A 22,376-nucleotide genomic window follows, 5' to 3' on the forward strand; every position below is an offset into this window, starting at 1 on the left:
TCAATGCACTGACAACACAACAGTAAATAAAACAGCCAAAATTCACTGCCTTCGGGGAGCTTACCTTCTATAGTGAGAGACACAAAAATGATTGTTAAGAAAAAATAAATAAGTAAGTAAAGCTCCTGGGTGGCTCAGTCGGTTAAGCATCCAGCTTTTGATTTTGGCTCAGGTCATGATCTTGTGGTTCATGAGTTTGAGCCCTGCTTGGGATTCTCTGTCTCTCTGTCTCTGTCTCTGTCTGTCTGTCTCTTTCTCTCTCTCTCTGCCCCTCCCCTTCTCATTCACTCTCTCTCTTTCAAAAATAATTAAGTAAACATTAAAAAAATAAGCAAAGCAGAGAAGGAAAGTATGGGGGGAGGGGAAAAAATTTCTAAATGAGATAGCCAGGGAAGGTGACTTTTAACTCAAGACCTGAAGGAAGTGAGAAAACCAGTCATGCAAATACATAGCAGAAAAATGTTCCAGACAAAGGAAGAGCAAAAGCAAAGTTCCAGAGGTAGTAGCTCTTAGTGTGTGCAAGAAACAGCAAGGGGGTCAGTGTGGCAGGTGTGATAAAATGATAAAAGGGTTAATAAAGTCCAAGAAGTTCAACAAGAAACAGGTTTATGGAGAGCTTTGTAGGTCATGGCAAAGACAGGAACTGAGTCAGAGAATAAGCCATAGAGAAGTAACATGACCAGATTTTCACGGGAAAAGTTATTCCTGTAAGAGCAGGCAAAATTATTGTAATTATGCAGAGGACAGATGATGGTGGTTTGGGCCAGGATGATAGAACTGGAGGTGGTAGAGTGGGCAGAATTTGCTAATGAACCAGATAAAAAGTATGAGAAAGAGAGATGTCAAGTATGACACCAAAGTTTTTGACTGAACAATTGGAAGAACGGGATTGCCATCAGTTGAGACAAGAATACTGGAGATACTGGTTTGAAAAGGAGGTAGTGAATCTCAGGAATCTGTTCTTTCAAGAGCTTATTCAACATCTGTGTGAAGGTATCAACTGGATGACTGAGTATATAAGTTGAGAGTATAGAGGCAGAGCCTAGCTGAAGAAATAAATTAGTAGGAGTTAAGCAAATAGATATTTAAAGCCATGAATCTGTATTACATCACCAAGGGAGAGTGAGGATGGACAAAGAAGATGGTCAATTACTGAGCCCCAGGGTTCCCCAACATTTTAACATTGAGATGATTTACTAGAAAATATCAGGGAGCTAGAAACCCAACAAAATAATTATGACCATTCTCTCTGAATTCCTGTCTACACATCCTTTTATGCCCAAACTTATATTCCCTCTTATTAACTTATTTGTGCCCAAAAATCATATTGCACAATTTTACCATTTATCTTATTCATCAGTCTTTCTTACAATATTTTCCAAAACCCAAACTGCCTCCCACTCTCTGAAAGAAAACATTTGCTGCCATCAATTACTCTCAAATGGATATGCCACAAGACATTATTATAAAAGTTCATATATTTCTCCAGTGGCTATTTAAAAGGAGGAAATGATCATTCCTATATATAGTTTCTTGTGTGTGTGTGTGTGTGTGTGTGTGTGTGTACACAGCTGATATTTATTAAGTGTTTCCTAGGTGCCAGTCATCCTATTAAACACATTACATTTATACATTATCATAATACTTTCACAATAACCTCATAAACTAAGTACTATTATTATCCCCATTTCAGACATAAGGAAAATGAGGCTTTCAAATGTTAAATTAACTTGCCAAACTTATCCGCTAGCCTGGTTAACAGGAACTGAACCTAGTTTCACTCTAGAACTTCTGCTCTTTAAACTTTTGCCCAGCTGCCAATCCAGGAGATGGACTTGAGCCCATACAGCTCTTTTTTGGGGGCTACATGGTGGTTTGAAAAAAGCAATGTACTTTAAGGGGTGCCTGGGCGGCTCAGTCAGTTAAGCATCCAACTTCAGCTCAGGTCATGATTTCACCATTCATAGTTTGAGCCCCGCATCAGGCTCACTGCTGTCAACACAGACCCTGCTTCAGATCCTCTGTCCCCCTCTCTGCCCCACCCCTCTACGGCTCGCTCTCTCTCTCTCTCAAATAAATGAAAACATTTTTTAAGAAATTTTAAAAAAGAAATGTGCTTTGATGCCTTTTGGAGGTATGCATGTTCATTACCTCACAGCCCACACCAGCGCTCATAGCCTTCGTCCTCCCCCTTCATCATGTACTTTACCTGATGCACCAAATACATTTGAGCTATTGATACTTGCTCTACTATACTACTTCCTTTCATCCTTAACAGGTGTGACATGACTATAGGGTCCAGAACACATATTTTCATTCTTTCACATTCACACACACACTACCACCACCACCACCACCACCATCACCACCACCAACAACAACACTATCAGGAAAAGTACATATAAGTTTTACTTTCCATCACTAATATTTTCCCCTTTGGTGGTCATTCATAGTGCCTAAGATTTATCTCTGCAAAGTTAATTCAAATCCAACTTCTGCAATGTAGGGGCAACTTGTTTCTTGCATAAAAGCATCGGACTATGCCCTGCGTGTGTTCCATAACAGTGGGAATCCATCCTCCAAGAGATGCATCATCTCATAATTTGTTTGATATTGTCATACCTCTTATCTCTGAGCAGTAGCCTAGGACACATTTTTATGTTCTAAGTGCTAGTGGATTAAAATCATTTTTGTTTTTAAATGGAAAAGACTCTGCTGATATGTGTTGCCTTATGAACTCATTCTTAATTGCACATCCATTATACATTCAGCACATAAGAATAGTTTCCTAAATTACTTGTATCAGGAGCTAACATATTTCTTTGATTATTTCTGGCTCTTGAGTACTAGAAAGGGAATTATGGTTTTGTCTCCTTTTTTGGATTTGGAGGGGAAAATCTGAGTTCTGTATGTATCTTTTGTTGTTGTTTCCTTAAAGAAAGTAAAAAGACACTTGAACAAAAGCCATATTGAAATCCTGTTTGCTGTAAAAAGAAATGATGAAAAATGTCAGTTATTTGTGGATCAAATATCTTGGGAATATTATCGTAGCAAGGTATTAAAACTACTTTTTCAGAAGCTACTCTGTATTGCCAGTTCCAACAGAGCAGAAATAAAGACGGGTGCTGAGCACTAAATTGGGCCAGCTGCGTTACCCATCTAATGGGCTGATGTTTGCACCTGGGGCAGTGAAAGCGTGCACAGCTATTAACCCCTATGGGTTTTTTTTCTTTCTGACAGAAGGGTTGAATTTCTCTTCCCTTTACACATTTATACACAAAAGATGATTTTAGCCTTAAACCAAAGAGTCACCTATTACATGTTTAATGATTCAATTCACTAATTAGAACACCAGGACTCATTCTCATTTAAAATTTATTAAACACTTTAAACAAATTAAAAAAAATCAATACACTCTGCCAACTTTCTACACATGGTAACAAATATAATTCAGAGTAATTCTAGTAATATAGAGCTATTACTATTATTCCCACTTCACACATGAGGAAACTCAGAGAACTAAGTCACCTTCCCAAGATCACACAGCTGCAAGTGATAATGGAAAAGAGATTCCAACTTACACCTTATCATTCCAAATCCCATATTCTTTCCATGGCTCTCCTTGTTTGTGGGTTGCCCTGATATTGGTGATGAAAATCACTAAACAGCTGCCCACTGTATCAACACTCACAGTCAACAATCTGCACTAGAAATTGGTTAGGAGAATGGAAAATGCTGTACTTGTCATCTGACAACCTTTCCTTAGTCAGTCTATGGATATGAAAAGCTCCAACAATTCCTAAACTGCTAGGACAGTTTTCCCATGGAACACTAGCTCTGCAGGGTGTTACACATAGAGAGGTTTTGTGAACACATTTCCTTTCCTTCTAGAAGTTTCAGTATGCTAGTGTGTCCCATGATTCTCCCAGAAAAGGGTATAATACAAAGTGTTTTCCAAGTATATTCCATCACAGAACTCATTTTATAGACTAACTGGATAGATCAGTGAACAATGGATGATCTTAGATCCATTGTTCTTGTAAATCTCTGCAACTCACTAAATTCTGGAGAATTTATCCTAGGAAGCATCTCTCTTAGCTTGAGAATACATTGTTTAGGACAGTTGGTAATAAATTTACAGAGATCACTCTCCCAAAATTTGGTATAGAACAAAAATATAAACAGATTCAAAAACAGCTCAGACAAATTTATTAATGGCATATTTACCATAATTTACTAAGGGAAACTTACCAACAGAATGGTACAACTTAACATCTGTGCAGATATCAGAGTTATCACTTAGTCTGTTTCCACCCTGCTCCTATGTGCCACTCTCTGAGAGAGTGTCCCAGGTTGTATGGTCCAAGCCTGACCCGGGATGACAGCCCTTGTGTTCTTAACTCAAATTTACTTCGGGGTGGCACCCAGCACTGTATTCATTCTTGTTAGCGTAAAGAGATGAACTCAAGGCTCAAAAATAATTGTGTTTAGAGGAGGAGCCAAGATGACAGAACAGCATGGAAGTTTTTGTGTGTCTTGCATCCATGAAATACAGCCAGACCAACACTAAACCATTCTGCACACCTAGAAAATTGATCTGAGGATTAACACAACAATCTGCACAGCCTGAACCACAGAATTCAGCAGGTACATGGGGCAGAGAAGTGAACTTGGGGAAAGAGAAGCTGAAGAGGGCAGAGAGCCTCTTTTGCATGCAGAGAGAGGGGGGAGGGGAGAATACGAGAAAAGCAAAAAGCAGCTGGAGAGAAAGTAGAAAAGTGGAAACAGCTGCAGGGACTGAGCTAAAAAGGGATAAAGGAGAAGGTTTAAATTCCATTAAGACTATAAACATGGGGAGCACAGAGTCTGAAACTCCGCAGCTCTGTACCTTGTGGTGCTCTGGTGAGAAGGACGAATCCCCAGGAGAAGAGCGGAGTCCAGGGTTCTTCAGGCCACATGGGGAGAGGCAGTTACCCTGCTCGGAGGACACCTGGTAGAGGCTGTGTGGATCCCCTAAGGCAAGGCCCCAGTGGACCCGGGAGACCCACATTTGCTGGTGCTGGAACAAGGTTGTTAAGGGTGAAGTCTGGTGCCAGATGTGTGTTGTGATTTTCCATAATTCCTGAAACACTGCTACACTATCTCATGAACTTTTTCTGGGGCGGACTGGCATCTGGCTGCAGTCTCTGGGCATTGGCAGCAGCACAGTCCCACAGATGATCCTGGGTGCGGCCAGCACCCAGCCATTGCTCTGTGAGACCCTCCTGGGGCAGAACAGGTCAAAGCCGCAGTCCCTCAGAAGTAAGGTATCAGGGAAAACAGCCACATCTGAGACAGATATCAGGAGGGAGGTGCTGCCTGGGGCTTGGTCATGGACTGTGTAAAAGCGGGGAGTGGTTGGAAGCTGAAGACAAAGGATGGGTGTGTGATTGCTGATCAGGGACAACAGAGTTCTGATACTAGAGACTGGGTAGCTGGGTGACGCCATTTTCACCACTCCCACGCATGCGCATATGCACCAACAAGCACCACAAATCCACTCCAGTAAGCTAAGCAGCGCCATCTAGTGAAGAACGAAGTCGTTACACTGAGCCCGCACAACTGGGCCAACCTCACTCTTCAGGAACACAAATCTCTGCCAACTTAGTTTATGGACTATGAAGTGCTTCATAGTTTGACTTCTAGAGGAAACGAAGTAAATTTAGTCATATTTCAGTCTGTTTGTCGATCCATCCATTCAATTTTCTTTCTTTTTTCTCTTTTTCATTTTTCTTTTTCTTGAATACAGAAAGAGGAAAAGTTCATTTTTATTATCAGTTTTTATTAAAAATATTTTTAATTTTTTTCAACTATATTTTTTACTTTTGTGTAAATTTTTTCAAATTCTACTTGCATCATTTCAATTTAGTCTACTTCAGTGTATTCATTCAAATTTTCAAACTATTTCCTTTTCTTTTTTCTTTCCCCTTTTTTCTCTACTCTATCAAGCCCCTTTCAACACCCAGACCAAAACACACCTAGGATCTAACATCATTTATTTGATTTTTTTGTGTGTTTGTTTTTCATTTTTTAATTTTAATTTTTTTTAATTTTAATTCTTTTACCTCATTAATTCCTTTTCTTCCTTTACAATGACGAAATGAAGGAATTCACCCCAAAAGAAAGAGCAGGAAGAAACGACAGCCAGGGACTTAACAACACAGATACAAGCAAGATGTCTGAACCAGAATTTAGATTCACGATAATAAGAACACTAACTGGATTCGAAAATATATTAGAATCCTTTTCTGTGGAGATAAAAGAAGAAAAAGCTAGTCAGGATGAAATTAAAAATGTATAACTGAGCTGCAATCTCAAATGGAGGCCACGGGAGCAAGGATGGTTGAGGCATAAAAGAGAGTCACCGATATAGAGGACAAACTTATGGAGAATAATGAAACAGGAAAAAAGAGAGAGATTAAGGCAAAAGAGCACAATTTAAGAATTAGAGAAACCAGTGCCTCATTAAAAAGGAACCACATCAGAATCATAGGGGTCCCATAAGAGGAAGAGAGAGAAAAAGGAGTGGAAGGGTTATGTGAGCAAATCATAGTGGAAAATTTTCCTAACTTGGGAAAGGCACAGATCAAAATCCAGGAACCACAGAGGACTCCCATTAGATTCAACAGAAACCAACCATCAACAAGGCATACCATAGTCAAATTGACAAAATACTCAGGCAAGGAGGAAATCATGAAAGCAGCAAGGGAAAAAAAGTCCCTAACCTACAAGGAAAGACAGATCAGGTTTCCAGCAGACCTATCCACATAAACTTGTCAGACCAGAAAGGAGTGGCAGGATATATTCAATGTGCTGAATAAGAAAAATATGCAGCCAAGAATTCTTTATCCAGCAAGGATGTCATTCAAAATAGGAGAAATTAAATTTTCCCAGACAAACAAAAATTAGAGGAGTTCATGACAACTAAACCAGCCCTGCAAGAAATTTTAAGGGGGTCATTCTGAAGGGAGAAAAGAAAAAACAAAAAACAAACAAACAAACAAAAAACACCAAAAGCAACAAGACTAGAAAGGACCAGAGAACACCACCAGAAACTCCAACTCCACAAGAAACATAATGGAAATAAACTCATCACTTTCAGTACTCACTCTAAACATCAATGGACCAAATGCTCCAATCAAAAGACAGAGGGTAACAGAATGGATAAGAAAACAAGATCCATCTATATGCTGTATACAAGAGACCCACTTTAGACCTAAAGACACCTTCAGATTGAAAGTAAGGGGATGGAGAACCATCTGTCATGCTAATGGTCAACAGAAGAAAGCCAGAGTAGCCATACTTATATCAGACAATCTAGACTTTAAAATAAAGGCTATAATAAGAGATGAAGAAGGGCATTATATCATAACTAAGGGGTCTATCCACCAAGAAGACCTAACAATTGTAAACATTTATGCGCCAAATGTGAAAGCACCCAAATGTATAAATCAATGAATCACAAACATAAAGAAACTCATTGAGGGGCGCCTGGGTGGCGCAGTCAGTTAAGCGTCCGACTTCAGCCAGGTCACGATCTCGCGGTCCGTGAGTTCGAGCCCCGCGTCGGGCTCTGGGCTGATGGCTCAGAGCCTGGAGCCTGGTTTCCGATTCTGTGTCTCCCTCTCTCTCTGCCCCTCCCCCATTCATGCTCTGTCTCTCTCTGTCCCAAAAATAAATAAACGTTGAAAAAAAAAATTTAAAAAAAAGAAACTCATTGATAGTAATACCATAACAGTAGGAGACTTCAACACCCCACTCACAGCAATGGACAGATCATCTAATCAAGAAAATCAGCAAGGAAACAATGCTTTGAACGACACCCTGGACCAGGTAGACTTAACAGATATATTAGGGACATTTCATCATGAAGCAGCGGAATATACATTCTTCGCCAGTGCACATGGAACATTCTCCACAATAGACCACATACTGGGACATAAATCAGCCCTCAACAAGTACAAAAAGATCGAAATCATACCGTGCATATTTTCAGACCACAATGCTCTGAACCTTGAAATCAACCACAAGAAAAAACTTGGAAAGATAACAATACTTGGAGACTCAAGAACATCCTACTAAAGAATGAATGGGCTGACCAAGAAGTTAAAGAGGAAATTAAAAAAGTACATGGAAGCCAATGAAAACGATAACACCACAACCCAAAACCTCTGGGACGCAGGAAAGGTGGTCATAAGAGGAGGTATATAGCAATCCAGGCCTTCCTAAAGAGGGAAGAAAGATCTCAGATACACAACCTAACTTTACACCTTAAAGAGCTGAAAAAAGAACAGCAAATAAAACCCCAAAACAGCAGAAGACAGGAAATAATAGAGATTAGAGCAGAAAGCAATGCTATCAACACCAAAAAACAGTAGAACATATCAATGAAACCAGAAGCTGGTTCTTTGAAAGAATTAATGAAATTGATAAACCAGTTTGATCACAAAGAAAAAAGAAAGGACCCAAATAAATAAAATCAAAAATGAAAGAGGAGAGATCACAACCAACACAGCAGAAATAAAAACAATTATAAGAGAATATTATGAGCACTTATACGCCAATAAAATGGGCAATCTGGAAGAAATAGACAAATTCCTAGAAACATATACGCTACCAAAACTGAAACAGGAAGAAATAGAAAATTTGAACAGGCCCATAACCAGTAAAGAAATCAAATTAGTAATCAAAAACCTCCCCAAAAAACAAGAGTCCAAGGCCAGATGGTTTTCCAGGGGAATTCTACCAAACATTTATGGAAGAGTTAACACCTATTCTCTTGAAGCTGTCCCAAAAAATAGAAATGGAAGGAAAACTTCCAAACTCTTTCTGTGAAGCCAGCATTACCTTGATTCCAAAACCAGACAGAGACCCCACTAAAAACGAGAACTATAGACTAATTTCCTTCATGAACATGGATGCAAAAATCCTCAACAAGATAGTAGCCAACTGGATCCAACAACACATTAAAAAAATTATTCACCACGACCAACTGGGATTTATATGTGGAATGCAGGGCTGGTTCAATATCCACAAAACAATCAATGTGATTCATCACATCAATAAAAGAAAGGACTAGAACCATATGGTCCTCTCAATAGATGCAGAGAAAGCATTTGACAAAATAAAGCATCCTTTCTTGATAAAAACCCTCAAGAAAGTAGGGATAGAAGGAGCATACCTCGAGATCATAAAAGCCATATATGAGCAACCCAATGCTAATATCATCCTCAATGGGGAAAAACTGAGAGCTTTCTCACTGAGGTCAGGAACAAGACAGGGATGTCCACTCTTGCCACAGTTATTCAACATAGTATTGGAAGTCTTAGCCTCAGCAATCAGACAACACAAAGAAGTAAAAGGCATCCAAATTGGCCAGGAGGAGGTCAAACGTTCACTCTTTGCAGATGACATGATACTCCACATGGAAAACCCAATAGATTCCACCAAAATACTACTAGAACTGATCCATGAATTCAGCAAAGTTGCAGGATATAAAATCATTGCACAGAAATCGGTTGCATTCCTATACACCAACAATGAAACAACAGAAAGAGAAATCAAGGAATCAATACCATTTACAATTGCAAAAAAAAACATAAAATACCTAGGAATAAATCTAACCAAAGAGGTGAAAAATCTATACACTGAATTTGATATGCTAGTGTCTTACTGAGAATTTTTGCATCCATATTCATCAGGGATATTAGCCTGTAGTTCTCTTTTTTTACTGGGCCTCTGTCTGGTTTAGGAATCAAAGTAATGCTAGCTTCACAGAATGAGTCTGGAATTTTTCCTTCCCTTTCTATTTTCTGGAATAGCTTGAGAAGGGGAGGTATTATCTCTGCTTTAAATGTCTGGTAGAATTCCCCTGGGAAGCCATCTGGTCCTGGACTCTTATTTGTTGGGAGATTTTTGATAACTGACTCAATTTCTTTGCTGGTTATGGGTCTATTCAAACTTTCTATTTATTCCTGTTTGAGTTTTGGAAGTGTGTGGGTGTTAAGGAATTTGTCCATTTCTTCCAGGTTGTCCAGTTTGTTGGCATATAATTTTTCATAGTATTCCCTGATAATTGCTTGTATTTCTGAGGGATTGTTTCTAATAATTCCATTTTCATTCATGATTTTCTCTATTTGGGTCATCTGTCTTTTCTTTTTGAGAAGCCTGGCTAGAGGTTTATCAATTTTGTTTATTTTTTCAAAAAACCAACTCTTGGTTTCATTGATCTGCTCTACAGTTTTTTTTAATTCTATATTGTTTATTTCTGCTCTGATATTTATTATTTCTCTTCTTCTGCTGGGTTTGGGGTGTCTTTGCTTTTCTGCTTCTATTTCCTTTAGGTGTGCTGTTAGATTTTGTATTTGGGATTTTTCTTGTTTCTTGAGATAGGCCTGGATTGCAATGTATTTTCCTCCCAGGACTGCCTTTGCTGCATCCCAAAGCTTTTGGGTTGTTGTATTTTCATTTTTGTTTGTTTCCATATATTTCTTAATTTCTTCTCTAATTGCCTGGTTGATCCATTCACTCCTTAGTAGGGTGTTCTTTAACTTCCATGCTTTTGGAGGTTTTCCAGACTTTTTCCTGTGGCTGATTTCAATCTTCATAGCATTGTGGTCTGAAAGTATGCATGATATCAATTCTTGTATACTTATGAAGGGCTGTTTTGTGACCCAGTATGTGATCTATCTTGGAGAACGTTCCATGTGCATGCGAGAAGAAAGTATATTCTGTTGCTTTGGGATGCAGAGTTCTAAATATATCTGTCAAGTCCATCTGATCCAATGTATTATTCAGGGCCCTTGTTTCTTTATTGATCCTGTGTCTAGATGATCTATCCGTTGTAAGTGGAGTATTAAAGTCCCCTGCAATTACCACATTCTTATGACCCATCAATAGCACTGCTAGGAATTTACCCAAGGGATACAGGAGTGCTGATGCATAGGGTCACTTGTACCCCAATGTTTATAGCAGCACTCTCAACAATAGCCAAATTATGGAAAGAGCCGAAATGTCCATGAACTGACGAATGAATAAAGAAATTGTGGTTTATATACACAATGGAATACTACGTGGCCATGAGAAAGAATGAAATATGGCCTTTTGTAGCAACATGGATGGAACTGGAGAGTGTGATGCTAAGTGAAATAAGTCATACAGAGAAAGACAGATACCATATGTTTTCACTCTTACGTGGATCCTGAAAAACTTAACAGAAGTCTATGGGGGAGGGGAAGAACGAAAAAAAAGAGGTTAGAGAGGGATAGAGCCAAAGCATAAGAGACTTAAAAACTGAGAACAACCTGAGGGTAGATGGGGGGTGGGAGGGTAGATGGGGGGTGGGTGGGAGGGGAGGGTGGGTGATGGGTATTAAGGATGGCACCTTTTGGGATGAGCACTGGGTGTTGTATGGAAAACAATTTGACAATAAATTTGATATTTAAAAAAAGGAAAATCTATACACTGAAAAGTATAGGAAGCTTATGAAAGAAACTGAAGAAGACACAAAAAAAATGGGAAAAGATTCTATGCTCCTCAATAGGAAGAACAAATATTGTTAAAATGTCAATACTACCCAAAGCAATGTATATATTCAATGCAATCCCTACCAAAATAACACCAGTATTCTTCACAGAGCTAGAACAAACAATCCTAACATTTGTATGGAACCACAAAAGACCCTGAATAGCCAAAGCAATCTTCAAAAAGAAAACCAAAGCAGGAGGTATCACAATTCCAGACTTCAAGCTATACTACAAATCTGTAATCATTAAGACAGTATGGTACTGGCACAAGAACTGACACTCAGGTCAATGGAACAGAGAACCCAGAAGTGGACCCACAAACATATGGCCAACTAATCTTTGACAAAGCAGGAAAGAATATCCAATGGAAAAAAAGACAGTCTCTTCAGCAAGTGGTGCTGGGAAAACGGAAGTGACACACAGAAAAATGAACCTGGACCACTTTCTTACACCACACACAAAAATAAACTCAAAATGTATGAAAGACCTCAATGTAAGACAGGAAGCCATGAAAATCCTGGAAGAGAAAGCAGGCAAAAACCTCTTCGCTCTTGGCTGCAGCAACTTCTTACTCAACACATCTCCGGAGGCAAGGGAAACAAAAGCGAAAATGAACTACTTGGACCTCATCAAAATAAAAAGCTTCTGCACAACGAAGGAAACAATCAGCAAAACTAAAAATCAACCGACACAATGGGAGAAGATATTTGCAAATGGCATATCGGACGAAGGGTTAGTATCCAAAAATCTATAAAGCACTTATCAAACTCAACACCCAAAAAACAAATAATCCAGTGAAGAAATGGGCAAAAGACATGAATAGACACTTCTCCAAAGAAGACATCCAGATGGCCAACCGACACATGAAAAAATGCTCAACATCACTCATCATCAGGGAAATATAAATCAAAACCACAATGAGATACCACTTTACACCTGTCAAAATGGGTAACATTAACAACTCAGGCAACAACAGATGTTGGCGAGAATGCAGAGAAAAAGGATCTCTTTTGCACTGCTGGTGGGAATGCAAGTTGGTGCAGCCACTCTGGAAAACAGTATGGAGTTTCCTCAAAAAAATTAAAAATACAACTACCCTTTGACCCAGCAATTGCACAACTAGGTATTTATCCAAGGGATACAGGTATGCTGTTTTGAAGGGACACATGCACCCCAGTGTTTATAGCCAATGTATGGAAAAAGCCCAAATGTCCATTGATGGATGAATAGATAAAGAAGAGATGGTATATACATACAATGGAGTATTACTCGGCAACTCAAAAGAATGAAATCTTGCCATTTACAACTACATGGATGGAACTAGAGGTTATTATGCTAAGCAAAATTAGTCAGTCAGAGAAAGACAAATATCATATGACTTCACTCATATGAGGAATTTAAGACACAGAACACATGAACATAAGGGAAGGGAATCAAAAATAATATGAAAACAGGGAGGAGGACAAAACAGAAGAGACTCTTAAATATGGAGAACAAACAGAGGGTTACTGGAGGGGTTGTGGGAGGGGGGAATGGGCTAAATGGGTAAGGGGCATTAAGGAATCTACTCCTGAAATCACTGTTGCACTATATGCTAATTTGTATATAAATTAAAAAATAAAATTAAAAAAATAATTGTCTTTATATTTAGATTTATCTACATTTAGAATGTGTCTCCAAATCTCATTATATTCTTTTGAACTAATAGTTATTATTTTTCCTTATTTTCTTTCAGTGATAAAAAAATTAAAAATTAGAAAGTAATATTGTATAAGAAATATTTTATAAAACTCCCTTCTTACCCTGAAATGAATTCCATAGATAATCTTACCTGTATATACATAATCTTTGAAAATAAAAACAACCTAATATCTAAATGGTAATATAAACGAGAGATAATACTTTATAATGAATTCATATGAATGTCAACATATAAATGCAAAAGGATTGCAGTATTTCAGGATATAGAGAATCCTGACTCCTACCAACTAAAGAATAGTAGCCCACCTTCACTGTGACAGTTCAAAACATGTCCTCTCCTTTTGAGAATGCCTTCTAGGCATCCATTTCCTCCCCATTTAAAAACAGCATATTAAAGAAATTTAAATAGAAAGCAATGTGTTCCAATTACTTCCTTAAAAGATCACTCTGGCTGTTGTGTGGAGAATGAACCAGGAAGGGACAAGAGAGGAAACAGCACGAGCAGCACAGAGGCAATACAGTGACCCGAGCAAAAGATGTTACATTCATGCTACTGACAACCAAATCTCCAGTCAGTCCATTCCCTGTGTCTAGATGTCTCTATATTAATAAGCTGGTAATATGTGAAATATTTTAATCGTCAAATTAAATTTTAGAATCCCCCTCATTCTCTCACAACACACTAGCATATCCAATTTTGTCAGCATATCAATTGTACATATCTCTTCTGAAGCACCTCTCGAATTTTTTTTTTTTATATCCAATCCCACTGTTGTTTTTCCATCTGGAAAAAATGACAGCCTCTTAGTTAGCCTATACCTAGTATCTCCAGTTGGAATTCACTCTATAAGCAGCTTCTGGAACAATCTCTCTCAAATGCCAACATCTACACATCATCCACTCTTTGAAACACTGTCTTATTCTGGAATTGAAAGACTGACTGGAGCCTTCACCTGGCCTGGGATGGCCATGGAACACATGGTGGACCAAACTCATTGTCAAGGTATCCTAACCATGTAAGTTATCATTCTAATGCAACATCTTTCCCATTCCTCCTCTCCATTGCCTACTCATATTTTGCAATTCCTTACAAAGAAATTGAGAGACTTAACGACCATCCCCAGCATTCTGAGAAAACAAAAACAACTTGTTTCTCTCCTCTTAAATGATACACACACACACACACACACACACACACACACACAGGTTCTCAGTAAATGATAAATTCACTTCAAATGTTAAAATAAGGCTCCAAAAAGATGACATACAGGAGTATAAAATGAAAACCTTAGTTATTTTTTGTGGATTTAAGATTTTTCATGACTTTGCAAATCACCTGATCATTCTACGGTGGAACATCAGTTTAAATATTCCATGAAGCAATAATGCAGTGCAACTCTGAAGCACTGATTCCAAAGTCAAATTATTTGTGTTCAAATCTCAGAAACATCATTTACTACCTGTAAGAATTTAGGCAAGTTAAACTCTCTGTGCTTTAATTTCCTCAACTGTTTAATGAATAGCAATAGTATCAACTTCACAAGATTATTCTGATGAGTGAATGACTTGTTGCATATAAAACATTTGAAGTGATACTGGACACATAGTAAACATTTCTCAAGTATTAGCTATTATTAATACAGCAAAGTTTACCCCTAAAATGCTTATAAATATATCCATAGACAGATACCATTATTTTATGAAATTAATAGCCTTTTCTCAATAAAGATATGAGGCTTAGCAGTTATATATAACATTTAACACTACCAAAAAAAAACTTACTAATTAGAAATAAGTCACAGACTCTAAAAATAAAGGGAAGGTGTAAAAATAATCAGGTTCCATTTATTCCTTCTCATGTGATAGTTGTGACACTTTTCAATGGCTATGAAATAGGCCTACTGAAATCTTTTAGAAAAGCTGAGTTCTCAATGGTATGCTTCTTATGAAATCCTAATTTTATTTTATTGATGGCCACCCTAGGAACTTTAATTTTCATTGATATCACCAAGAAATTGCAGTGCTAAGGTTCCTTCCCTTTCCGGTCAGAAATTAAGACTGAGAGAAATTGATTTCTTACTATTTTCCAAGTAGGTTACTCTCTCCAGAATTAAAAGAATACCTTTTTTATCCCACCATTAAAACATAGTTCAGTAAATGGATATCAATAGAACATGCAGTTATAAAAAGGAAAAAAAAAAAAAAAAAAAAACATTTTGACCAAAACCCTAGAATGTTAACTACAAAGAAGATTCCAGAGATAGGCTCTCTATATAATAAATGCATTAGTATTTGTGTTTGTATATAACAAAACAAAACTTTATGTGGATTGACGCTTTCCTTGGCTCTTTAAGAACACATCACAATCAGAAAGAAAAGATAAAGGGAAAAGGCATTATCAGATATGTCCCAAATTCCTTTTACTGAAGTGGCAGACAATGAAAAGCCATCATGTAACCTTGTGCAAGAAGTACATTTTGTAGCATAATTCCCGAGTCAAAGCAGAGGGAACATTTGAATTCACATCTTCAACTACCAACCACAAAAAACAAAGCAGACTTACTTCTGTTCCCTACATGTTCAATCATTTGTCCTAACTTCTCTCTGGTGTCTGGGAGTCTACTAACCAGTGATGCCTCATCACTTTCCCAGCTTCCACTGAGGTCCTGGACACTTCTCAGAGATAACAGCCACTCTGAAGAACCCAAGGAGAGGTAGGACATCTCTAAAGGATGCCAGCAGAGGCATGATCAGTTCATCAGCCACTTTTCTATGTTTCAGAACTCAGCAGTGAGAGGTCTGAGCTCTACCCAGGTCTGGTAAAGTTCTGCTTGAAAACTCTCTGGTTTCCAAGAAAACTGTGGCCAATTCCCCCCAAAACAGAACTACTCTCAGGGAAGAACTCACACCTCCAGTCTAGCTCAGACTCTGCCCTATAGTGGATTCTTCTCCTTCTATGAATTTCTTCAGCAAGTGCTTTCAAATTGCAAATGTGGCCTTGCATTAATGCCTAAAGGGCAATATCTTGTCAGAGAAATTGTAAATGCCTCTCATGTCAGGGATGTTTCTTATATATCCCTTTGAAGACCAACATATGCATGTACTAAACCAATAATGAATGAATGAATGAATGAATGAATGAATGAATGAATGAAGTTATTTGGGAGGAAGGAGGAGCTTAACTAGCACAGACTCATTCCCTACATGTCTGCGGTTTAATAAAACATCTTTATATATTAGTCTCTGTTAAATCAAATTATTTTAAATGTCTTGAACTCATTCATTCAATATTTAGTGCCTGCTCTTCAAGGGGAGGAATGCAATAGAAGGTAGAGACAGAGTCCAGGTCATGGAGACAGTCATATATCAAACTAAAGAACAGGAGGATCTTGTCTTTAATAGGTTGGAAAGTCACTGGGGAATTTTTGCATGGTTAAAATGGTCGGTTTTGCTTTATAGATAGAACTCTCTACTGACAATGTGAAATGTGTATTTGAAGGGCAAGACTGGAAGCAGAGATAGATGCAGGACACCAGGAGAGAAATAATGAGGACTTCAACTAGGGCGATAGTCTTAATGATGTAGAAATGGGAACAGATGTAAGATACAAAATAGATACAATTTGGTGACCGACTCAATTTTGATGATCAAAATTGAAGAATGACAGGTTTCTAACTTGGATAAGTAGGTGGTAATGGTTTAGAAATATATGATTGGCTTCCCTTCAGACAAGAACCCTAGATTTTTCTCATGCTTCTTTCATAATACTCATCACCCTAAAAATGCTATATGTGTCTTTCCTGTGTGCCTATAATCTGCAAGAGGTTGTGGGCCATGCTGTGGTATTTACCATTGTCTATTACCTGGTACAGACACCAGTACATGTTAGATGCTTAAGATATACTCTTTGAATTAAAATTGGCATACTAATTTGAGGTGAGTCGTATATATCTAAGAAGATCATTTGGAAAAAAAAAAAAAGCCACTTCATACTTTTCTACCTCTGAGCCTACCAAGTCAACTTTAGGAGTAAAAACTGTATTCTGGGGGCGCCTGGGTGGCGCAGTCGGTTAAGCGTCCGACTTCAGCCAGGTCACGATCTCGCGGTCCATGAGTTCGAGCCCCGCGTCAGGCTCTGGGCTGATGGCTCGGAGCCTGGAGCCTGTTTCCGATTCTGTGTCTCCCTCTCTCTCTGCCCCTCCCCCGTTCGTGCTCTGTCTCTCTCTGTCCCAAAAATAAATAAACGTTGAAAAAAAAAATTAAAAAAAAAAAAACTGTATTCTGTATCACTATTTATCAGAAACAAAATTCCATAGTCTAATTTAACATTTCCATGGTTCAGCAGACCTTGCTGTCAAAAAAAGTCTTCCTAAATATGGTGCAAAATCATGGTTTCCATTTAAGTCATAATTGTATTTCATGAAACAAATATGTTAGTTTTGTTTAAGCTGTTCCTTCATATGAGTCAAAAAAGGTTTGAAAGAAGACATACCTCCATGAAGAAAAAGTGAAAGCTGGTATCAAGCTGTTGGCTGAATACACAAAATTTTATTTTCCTTAAAAATAAATTTATAGGGACGTCTGAATGGCTCAGTCAGTTAAGCATCCGACTTATGCTCAGGTCATGGTCTCACAGCTGGTAAGTTCAAGCCCCACATGGGGCTCCGTGCTGACACCTCAGAGACTGGAGCCTGCTTTGGATTCTGTATCTCCCTCTCTTTCTGCCCCTCCCCTGCTTGCGCTCTCTCTCTCTCTCTCTCTCTCTCTCTCTCTCTCTCTCTCTCTTTCTCTAAGAAATAAATAGACATTAAAAAAATTTTAAGATAAATAAATATATAAAACCGTGATAGTCACATGGTCTTTGAAATCCTAACAGTCTGGCCTTAATATTCTCCTAGGTAATAGAAAATAATATTGTTCTTTGCTTTTTTGTGAAGTTAAGCATTAATCACTGGGCCAGTGTAAATCTAATAACATTATGTGCCTAATATACAGATCCTTAATATTTGCTTTCTTGTGGATTAATAGAATTTTAACCAGAATTCCAACAGGAAACAGGTGGCACACTTGAAATAGGCTAATTTGACAAGTTTATTTACAAAGGGATTAATTATAAAGGCAATGCTATCAGGGAACTACAATATACAGGAAAATCACCCAGGGCTATTATAGCCTGACTATGATTATCCCTACACCAGAATGAATGTGGGAAGCAGTGGTTACTGGAATATGAAGGGAGAAAGCCAAGTAGGGAATAATCCCTCGAGAGGACCAGAGACTTCTGTTGAGAGAGACTAAGTCAGCCTCACAGTAGGCAATCCAGGGGGAAAATACCCGATCAGCTCTCCCCTTCCTTTTTCTCTTTTACCAGATCTCTCTACTGGTCAAACGCATCTGAAGACAAAGGGAATGGGAGCCATACAAGTTAGCCTCCTGAGGCATAGAACAGAGTGCAGAAAAGTAGAAAGTTGATTTGAGGGACAAATAGAAGGTATCAGATCAGAGTTACCCTTTTGAACTTTTCTACCTAGAAAAGACTACCTTTGTCCATTTTCCAGGGCCCAAACTGTTTTCCATGACCTCTCTCTTGCAGAGGAGAATTTTCCCTAAGTTTACATTTAAATCTCTAAGTATACAGCTGTCAACAAACCCTGTGTTCCTCTAGCATAGCAACAGAAAATCTAAAAGATGAATGCAGTTCTAGAACATTGGGGAAACAAGTACAGAGAAAGTACAAAGTAAAACACCCAGTAAAACTGTAAATAAACATTCCAGGAATTACATGCAAAAAGTTCTATAGAATCTTTTTGAAATTTTTTAGAATTTAGGGATGGATTCATGATTTGTATCTCATGCATACAAACACAAACATCAGGACCTATGACACTAAAAGCATCCTCCTTTTCTCTCTTTTTGGAGATCTAAAATCTGCCTATCTGTGGAACTGTACTTCAACAGTCCCTTTTATCTAAATGCTTAGATATGTCCTCAGATAGTACTATTTCAACCTGAAAAACATCATTATTGATTTCTACTGCTTAACAATAGTACAATTTTTTGTCTTTTATGTTCATTTATGACAATATGTCCAAAGGTGTTAGACTCCCATTCAGCACTTTCTTGACTATTTGATATGTGTACGAGAGAGTACAGCACTTAGTAAGTGCATAAAATTAGTATAATAGTAACAGGTAGCTGTTGCTCTTATTTGTTTCTCTTTTGAAGATATAGTATATTTTTTCAAAGCATGGATTCAGAAATGTACTCCTTAGCGTGAGGTTAGAATCAAATTTCTTTCTCACAATAGGTACTGCCATGAATGTAAATGTTAACAACAATAACAACAAAAAAAAAGTTTCTACATTCCCCTGGTGAATATCTTAAAGTTTAGGATAAAGACATTAAAATTCAATGAACCAAAGAGATTCTAGGTAAAGCCATACTGGCAAAGACTCTAAAATCAACCCCCCAAGGAGGAAACAAAAAAGAGAGAAAGAGGGAAGCAAACCCTAAGAGACTGTAGAGAACAAACTGAGGGTTGCTGGAAGGCAGGTGGGCAGGGGGATAGGCTAAATGGGTGATGGGCATTAAGGACGGCAGTTGTGTTGAGCATTCGGTGTTTTATGTGAGTGACGAATCACTAAATTCTACTCCTGAAACCAATATTACACTATATGTTAACTAACTAGAATTTAAATTAAAATGTGGGGAAAAAAGAAAAAGTAAGAAAATAAATAAAACCAACCCCCAATATAGTTATTTATTCATTTATTGGAGCATTACATCCTGTTTCTTCCCAAAAGAAATAAAATGCTTCACTGTCATTTCCTCCTTATTTTCCCAATCTTTCCTTAGATTAGAAACTGACAGTTTAGATCACGCTCTGTCAGAGCACTGAAACCACAGCACAGCCATATGTTATTTAAAGACCTGGATTTTATTCACCTTAGGTAAAGTTGACTGAAGTGCAAGAGCCTGATTTCTATCACTGGGCTGCCAGCGGGATAGGGATCACAGCCCCTGCCTCCCATTGTGAACAAGATCTATAAAGGAAGCTGAGCCTCTATTTTTCTACCAGAGCACTCATTTTACACAGTGCCAAGTGACAGAATTTTCAGGAGCAAACCTTCAGCGAGTAAAACATGAGAGTCTCTCTAACTGGCTTAGAGATAACTAGTCAAAAGATAGTAAATATAAGAAACAAAGGAAAAAATAGTTACAAACAGAGAGGGAGGGAGGCAAACCATAAGAGACTCTTAAATACAGAGAACAAACTGAAGGTTGATTGGTGGGGGGGGAGGGAGATGGGGAATGGGCATCTAGGAGGGCGCTTGCTGGGATGAGCACTGCGTGTTATATGTAAGCGATGAATCACAGGAATCTACCCCCAAAACCAACCAAGAGCACACTGTATACACTGTATGTTAGCCAACTTGATAATAAATTATATATTAAAAAAAAAAAAGTTCAGGCATGACTTCTCTCAAAAGATGTCTGTTACTTTGAACTTGATATTGCTAATGCCACTTAGAAAGACAGGCATATTGGTTAAACTCTCACTTGAAATGCAAGTTTAAAATGTTTATCTCAAGTCGCTATTTCATAAGAATTTCATAGTCAACCTATCTTTATACTCATGGTTTTCATCGTTAACAGTACTATTTTAAAATATGACAATCCTCTGACCAGAGGCTATACTAGCCACTCTGCCTTAACCAGTACTCTACTACACTGATTACATTATCACCCTGAATGTAAGTGCTGTCCAAGGACCTTTAAAGAAGGACTTCTATCAACTTCTTTTATTATTAAAGGTATCAAACTAAATTATACAAGTCCCACTTCTAGTTAGAGCACAGAAAATCATAAAAGAATATTGCTCTTGCCATAACAAGAATACACCAGCTAAACTAAAAAGTATGCTCTCCTTTTCTTTTCTTTTTTTTTTTTTTTTTTTACTCATCAAAGAAAATATTTTATGCAAGTTCCCAAAACAAATTTGAGGAGTTAAGTTGGGTCTGAATTGAAGAAAAAGGCCAAGTTAAGTCTGGAAACAAAGTTTTAATTTGGTGGAAGTTGAACTCGATGTATATACATTCTAATCAAAGACTTGTCCCATGTAGGATTTTTCAAGTTTTTAAGAGTCTACCAGACCAAACCCTTCATTGCCTTTGCTGCTCTTGCTTTGCTTTTCCCCTTACCTTTTCTCCCTTTGCCTTCAGCCTTTTCGTTTGTCTCTGGTTCATCCATATGGGGTAGAAGACTCTTTGTTTCTCTTAATACAAGTCTCCAAATTCATGTCATCTTTTTCATTTTGCACTATGCACTGAGATTTCTCTTGACAATGTTTCGGTACTACCACAGTTGCTACCTCTTGAACATCTTTCATTAAAACATCACTGTATACTTTAAGAATACTTTTAAGTCTGCTATGCTCCTTTGGGGCATTCTTTTTTCTCTTTTCAGCACCCATCTTCCTTTTCCACTTACTCCACAAGCTTTTTGCCATATTTTGCCTGGAACACAGGAAACTCAGAAACTTACTGACCGGAAGCCTCCACACTTCCACCCTCCGGGCAGCATCTTCCACAGACTCCCCAAGTATGCTTTAATTTAATGCCATCAAATAATAATTCACACAATTAAATTAAAATTTCCAGAGAAAAGTGTGAGCCTTTTCCAGGTGAGTAAAGACTGAGACTGCTTTCATAGCTGGGAATATGTCTTATCTGGGGATATAAACAAGTAGAGGAGCTCCTCTCCTATAAGCATTTGTTTGTTTGGACAAAGAAATGGACAAATAAAATTGTATGACTGTAAAAACTGGAAAGATGGTATAAAATCTAGAAGAGTCACAAATGTAATGCTAATCTTCCTGATCCAACAATTCTTCTCCAATCTTACTAAGTACCAGCTGAGGGCAGAGCTCAAAAGAAGAGAAAGCTTTCACTGACTTCTAGTTCTTAAGTCATAAAGTCTCGCCTGAGGAGTAGAACTGAACTCATCCAAAACCTATTTTAAAACAGAGAAGATCTGAAATTAGTTAAAGCTTCAACCTAGCACTGATGTAACTCAACTCTATTAAAATAAAAAATATCAAACTTTCACCCT

General features: G+C 37.9%; 1 pseudogene; it reads right to left on the reverse strand.

The window, feature by feature from the left end:
• Positions 1 to 21,307: 21,307 nt before the first annotated feature.
• Positions 21,308 to 21,794, reverse strand: LOC115498679 (annotated as a pseudogene).
• Positions 21,795 to 22,376: the final 582 nt, after the last annotated feature.

The sequence above is a fragment of the Lynx canadensis genome, chromosome D3 (assembly GCF_007474595.2).
Source record: "Lynx canadensis isolate LIC74 chromosome D3, mLynCan4.pri.v2, whole genome shotgun sequence".
Taxonomy (NCBI): domain Eukaryota; kingdom Metazoa; phylum Chordata; class Mammalia; order Carnivora; family Felidae; genus Lynx; species Lynx canadensis.